The following is a 7067-nucleotide window of genomic DNA, read 5'->3' as shown; positions in this document are numbered from 1 at the left end:
AACAACGAACTAGCTTTGTTTTGAAAAAATCAATGTCCGATATAGAGCCATAAAGCCATTAAGTGATGGCACTTAATTTTAAAGTATTCCTTATCAGCGTATTCATTATTTATGTGCTAGTGCAGGGAAACCACTAAACTGTGCAGTGAAATTTGATACTACTGGTTTATAAAGTATGTGATTTATGCAATGTGATTGTAGATAATATGGATTATCTTTCTCAGAGGATGGGCTTGGGATGATTATTTTAAAGGGCCCATATCATGGAAAACTGTATTTCCCTTGCTTTTTTAAATAAAAGAGTTTGATGTAGTATGTAAACATTGTTAAAGTTTCTGAACATACAAACTTAATTCCAAAAAGTTTGGGACAGGAAGTGAAATACTACTAAAAACAGATAGCCGTGATCAGAAAATTCAGTTTGGAGTGGCGCAACCGTCTAAGCGTTGGCCCTATCATCAGGAGACTGTGAGTTCGATCCCTGGTGATGCTACAGCCATCCGTAGCCGGGAGTCCAATAGAGCACATTTGGCCTTGCTCTCTCTGGGTGGGTAGGATGGCCCCTCCCTCTCCCCCCATCACCTAACGCGATGCCAGTCAGCGCAGGCGTCTGTTAGCTGAGGTAACAGATCTGGTGGTTGGCGCTTTCCTCCGAGTGCGTTCAGCTGTCCAATGACGTTGCGTGAGCGGCAGTTCGAAAAGAAGCGGTGGCGCTTCACAGGTCTCGGAGGAAGCCTGTGTTAGCCTTCGCTTTCCTAGCGTTGATAGTATCTTTGAAAACAGTATTTAACACATTAATTATTTAGTTTTTTTGGAAATATACAGTCTTTCCAAATTTGATGCCCGCAACTTGTTTCAAAACATTTGAGATGGGAGCATGTTTACCACTGTGTTACATTACCTTTAATTTTAACGACACTTAATAATCGTTCAGGGACTGAAGATACAAACTGATTCAGTTTTGAAAGCTGAAATTTTATGTCATTCGTCCTCAGCTGTGCAACTGTATAGGCCAGTCTGGTGCCTACACTCTCTGACCATGCAGCCATGCTGTTGTAACGTGCAGAATGTGCCTTGGTGTTGTCATGTTGAAAAAAATGGACATCCCTTAAAAAGGTGCCTTCTAAATGGCAGCATATGTTGCCCCAGAATGTGATCAGTGCTTTCACAGATGTGCAAGTTATCCACTAATATCCCCTAATGCATCATCACTAATGCAGATGATGGTTTTTGAACTTTACACTGGTAACAGTCTGGATGGTCCTTCTCTTCTTTGGCTCAGAGCCCACAACTTCCACTATTTCCATAACCAATCTGACAGGTTGACTCATTAGACCATGATACATGCTTCTACTGTGAATTCAGTCCATTTCAGATGGGCTTGAGCTCAAAAAATTCAGCAGCATTTCTGGACACTGTTGATATATGGCTTCCACTGTGCATAGTACAGTTATAACATGCATTTGTGGATGCAGCAACAGATGGTATTTATTGACCATAATTTTTTCAAATATTCTTGAACCCATATGGTGATATCCATCACAAATGCCTGTGGGTTTTTAACCCATCTGTGGGGTTGAAGGTCATGAGCATTCGTTAACGCATAGTTTTATCTGGATTCCCTGAATCTTTCAAAGATATTATGCACTGTTTGATGTGAAACACCTAAAATCCTTGCAATCCCTGGCTGAGAAGCTTTTTTTTTACTGCAGGGTTTCTGGTAATGCATTTATTGGCAAAGTGGTGAGCCTTGACCGATCCTTGCTCTTAAAGGACTAGGTATTTCCTGAAGGCGTTTTATACCCAAGCATGATCGCATCACCTGTTTAAGGTGTTTTTTTGAATATTTCACAATGTTCCTAGTCTTAAATATCCTGTCACAGCTTTTTTGAAACGAGTTGCAGGCATCAGTTTCAGAATGAACAATATAACGATGCTGATAAGATACAACATTACGCATTTTGTCTGTGTACTGTTTCCATTCAAATACGTTCTGTTTTTACTTGCCCTTTACCTACTGTACCAACTCTTTTGGAATTAGATTTGTACCTTTCACTACCCAGTCTATACAGTCCATGTATGGAAACTATGCTGCAAAAACAGCCTTTTTTGAATTCGCTGTTTCTGTGATGTCACAAAAACCAACTCATTTACATATATCCACTTATTTAGCCTACAGTAGTTTAGCTGTGCCATGAAGGCAGTGGTCACCAACCCTCTTTCTTGAGATCCACTTTTCTGCACGTTTCACCTCCAACATAACACTAACAAACATAATCAAGCACATCTGAATAATTATATGGGTCAGGTGGGATCGATTAGGGTTGGAGCAAAGGTCTGCAGAAAGGTGGATCTCCAAGCAGGATTGGAGTGTTTTACCTAAGGAGTGCTTTTTGAATGAGGCACAACACAGAGCAACCAGTCAAATCAGAGCTCATTTATCTTATGTTGGTCTTAACGGCACAGTAACAAAAACAACAAGTTTTTTTTCTAAGCGATAAAAAGAGGTTGGAAAATGTTCATGTAAAAATGAAATATTTCAACATGCTTTTGTTACATAAAGCCACACAAATGTTAAAAGTGGACCTTATTAACTGCAGCCTTTTTAAATCAGTTGGCAAGCAATAAAAATTAGTTTAAAAAATAAAAATCAATCGAGTCAATGCACAGCTTTGCGAAGGACATAAGTAAACAAAGATCTGATTTTTAAATTTTTTCATGCTCTTCTAATGTTCGCATCAGTGATCAGTGCCTTCCCCACCCAAATGTTTATGCAATTATTTGGCTCATTTATAAGTTCCACATTATGTTTCTGTGCATTTTCAGTTACTTCTGAAAGTTTATTTTATATACTTACATAAGAATACAAAATATACTTGCATGAAAGTATATTTTGTATAATTATTTTGTGTTTGCGTGTACATGGGCACACATGGTGTGTGTGATGCAGTCATTCAGGCATGTGTGGAATCATGCAGTGAGTCAGTGTGTCTGCCACAGCAGCACAGTTTTTGTCACCAATACATAAATGTATTCTCATTTAAAAACACTGCATTTTCTAATCTTAAAGGGACACTTCAGCCAAAATTAAGAATTCTATTATTGCTACACTCAAAAGATGGCTCTTCAGGGGCTCTTTAGTAAAGAAAATGGTTCTATATAGAACCATGAACACTCAAAGAACTTTTTGCATGACTAAAGCGTTCTTCAGATTCTTGGAGAATGTGTTGTCTATGGTTCTATGTAGAACCTTTCTGAAAAGGGTTCTATATAGCACCAAAAAGGGTTCATCTATTGTTATCATGTAAAGCTTGTTACAATAGAAGAACCCTTTTTGGTGTTATATAGAACCCTTTTCAAAAAGCTTCTATGTAGAACCATCTACAGCACCTTCTCCATCAATGTGAAGAACACTTTCATCCCACAAAGGGGGATGAATCATTTACTAAAGAACCCTTGAAGAACCTCTTTTTTAACTGTGTACCTCTACTGTAGTAACTGTCTTCAAATCATCATTACAATGCCTAGTCAGGAAAGGAAGACAACAAGCTAAAACCTACAGTTAGCAAGGAAGCTACATAGCTAACTAGATATTTAGCTCAGCTTGTGTGAACTGTGTGTCTCTGGCATCTATTTTGCACTGAATTAAGATAAAATCGCTGTATTTTTTATGATTTTGTTTGAGGACAGAAGTAAAAGTTACACTAATGCTAGCTTGGTTGCATTTATTAGCCTATCGCTCTGTGGCTGGCTAGCAGGCAGGATTGATTGACACTACAAGGATTTCTGATGGCTGTATGATGCATTTGCATAAAGCATGCTGGGTATTGTAGTGAGAGAACATGGATGAATGAAAACATTACAATATATCCTTCAAACATATTAGGCTTCCTGATAGCAATCATATATCGGTCTGCTGGCTTGATAAGGTCAGCTCCTTGCTGACTGCACTATTGGACCACCTAGATTCTTGTCCTGCATCCAAGATCTAGTTTTCACGTCCTCCACGTCTGAAGAGTTTAAATGAAATGGATTTCATTTAGTTTTAATGCATATGTTGCCTGATGCCTGAGACATTGTTTATGACGGGTTTGAGACGAGGCTTTGGCCTAAAACTCTATATGTGGTGGAGAGGTATGTGCAAGGTGTTGTAAAGCAAAATAGTACTTCTCTCAGATTTACCACTATTTTATCACCAACATTATCTATAAGAAGACTCATGTAGGTTCACTGGTGGTTTTGGACAGTAAATAAAATGGCTATATTAACAACACCACTGTGAACAATTCTGACTCAGCAAGTTTCTCTTGAATGATGCATTTCATACCAAACCACCCTGAATGATCTAATTGTATAGACATTTTGAAGAAAAAAAAATCCCTTTAAGAGGTTAAAACATTCCACCACTATGCCTAACCAAGCTATGCTCTCCATTGTTCCCTTCTGCAAATGGAATTTAGATCTTAACTACTGCATACTTGTTTAATACTAAATTGCACATGTTCATCAAATGCACCACTGAATTATTTGATGACCAATACGTTTGGTATTTTGGCAGGAATATGAGAGGTGTGGTGCTGAATTCTTCAGTGGTTGAGTGCTGGTCTGTCTGTGTGTGGAAAGAAAGGCGAACATTAGCTCTTATAAATAATTCAGCTGCAGTGTGTGGAGAGCTGAACTGTGAGGAGCTCGGCTGCTTGCCCATAGTAGGCATGGAAACTGGTAATAGTTCGCTCTCCTCCTGCTGACCAGTGCCTGCACTTCTGACCAGAACATGCTTTGTCTCATTCAAAGTTATTATGCATTGCATGGCTCTTCAAGGAGGGTGTTTTTGGCAGTCTTTTTATACCTCTAAACAGCACATGTAAATCTTGGGGTTGGGGGGGGTGATGTGGGTGGTCTAGTTTGACAGTCAAACCTTTAAACTTAATTCCACTGTGATAAAATGAATGTCCAGTATGTTCTGCTACCATGATCTTCTGGTGGTTATTTTCACCCCCACTTTGGGTGAGATATTGATCTCTTTCCAGTAGGGGTGGCTGATATGTCGATATTTTAGCATTATTGTGATAAATTATGTCATAATATGCTTTTCTGAGCATATTATGGATGTGGTAAGTACTTGAAGAGGAATTGCACCAATTTTTCAAAATTTCCACATAATTCTGTTGTTGAGATGTGAAGTCATTTAGAGTGGTTTGATGTGAAATGGTTCATAGTAGAAAAATTTGCAGACTTTGATTTGTTTACAGTGGTGGTGATAGGATCCAAGGGTCACCATGTTAATGGTGCCAATACAGTCATTTTATATACTATCCAAAACTTACATGTCTTCTATGTTTATATACATAATGTTGATGATGGTAAAAAAGTGGAGAAAAAATGTTTTTTTTTTTATCTTATCTCAAAACTCATAAACAATGTCTCTGGCAGTGTACTGGTGAACATCTCATATGATAATTTTCTATGAGGTAGCTGTTAGAGGCATTAAACGCTTCATATGTCTGGTTCCCTTCGCCACCATTATGAACAATTCTGACTTGATCAGTTTATCTTTAATGCAGCATTTCAGATCAAATCACTCCAAATTCCTTTTTTACAACTTAACCATTTAATAGTGCAAAAATGAAAATGGTGGAATTCCCCTTAAACAACTGCATGATTACAAAGAGAGCATTAATAGTAATTTTTAACTGGATTTACTGTTACTAAGTATGTAAAAAGCTGAAAAAAATCTTTGCACTTAGTTTTTGATATTTAAAAAAAATATATTGTGATACATATTGTGTATCAAGATAGAATATTTTTGCCATATTGCCCATCCCTACTTTCCAGTTCTAATCAAACCATATTCATATAGTGGTGGTCTAACAGTGGTCTTATTATATATTACAAATCATTTCACAAATATAATTTAAGCATTTTACCCAGCTTTCTGACTTCATGTCTATTCTATAGCTAATCTTTTCCTCAAAGGGCCCAAATCCTACATTTCGCTTGTATTTTATTTCCCACTTATAACATTTGTGTGGTTTTATGTGCCAGAATTCACATTTACATGATCACTTTCCAACCTCTCTTAGTCCGAGTATTAAATAGATTGTTTTTGTTTCTGTGCCGTTAAGACTGATATAATGTAAATGATCTCTGTGCTGTACTGTGCCTCATTCAAAAAAACAATCTAGGCTGAAACTATCCTATAACTTCATCATGGATGAGCAGAGCTAAACTGCACAAAACTGATGAATTATAAACAGGCCGTTTTTGTAACTTAATTTTCTATATAGGGACTGCATGGAATGGAGAGTGAATGGGAAGTTTTGAAATTCTACATCAAAAGTTCAGTTTTCTATGATATGGAGCCTTTAAAGTCTACAAGGCCACATTCATATACCCAAAACAGCCATTTAAGCCAATGATTTGATTTGAGTGGTTCACCTCAGTGTCCAAAGATAGCTTCTGGTTGTATCAGAGTAAAGAGAATCTTATCTGAATAATGAAAGAGGGGGTAAACTGAGCCGAGAAGCCGCGAGTGATCTTGCCTGCCCCGTCTGGAATGTCCTCTAGATAACGAGGGTTAGGCGGTGTTTTCTAGGTCACGCTTCACTCTCTAGCTTTACTCCTCACAGGCGTCCTCTTTCTCCGTTTTCCTTACAAAGTCTTAATGTGAAACAGACGTGGGCCCACTCCTCATGGTGCGTTAGACAAAAGTCTATAACAAGGAAATGTGAGATCAGTTTATAGAAAAAAGTTAAACAAATCAGAAACACTAAATCTAAAACACATCCGAGATTCATAAATATAGATCTGTATTAAAATGCCTCAGGAAACGAGATGGTAATTGAAAGAAAAGGCACAAAACGCCTGTACTTGGCAAATCATGTCCAAAGTGTCAGCTGGTTAAAGTCCAAGCCAAAAGCACAAGGAGAGGAAAACAGGCCAGGCAATAAAAGTACAGGGTTATCAGGAAATGGGTTATGGGCTTTATGCTGATAGTAAGTCCTTCAATGACCTGACTAAAGCTGGTTAAAATGTAAATGTACACTTGGGGGTTATAATTTTAGTTG

The sequence above is a fragment of the Colossoma macropomum genome, unplaced genomic scaffold, assembly GCF_904425465.1.
Source record: "Colossoma macropomum unplaced genomic scaffold, Colossoma_macropomum, whole genome shotgun sequence".
Lineage (NCBI taxonomy): Eukaryota > Metazoa > Chordata > Actinopteri > Characiformes > Serrasalmidae > Colossoma > Colossoma macropomum.
The sequence above is the reverse complement of the archived record's forward strand: the minus strand, read 5'-3'. Positions refer to the sequence as shown.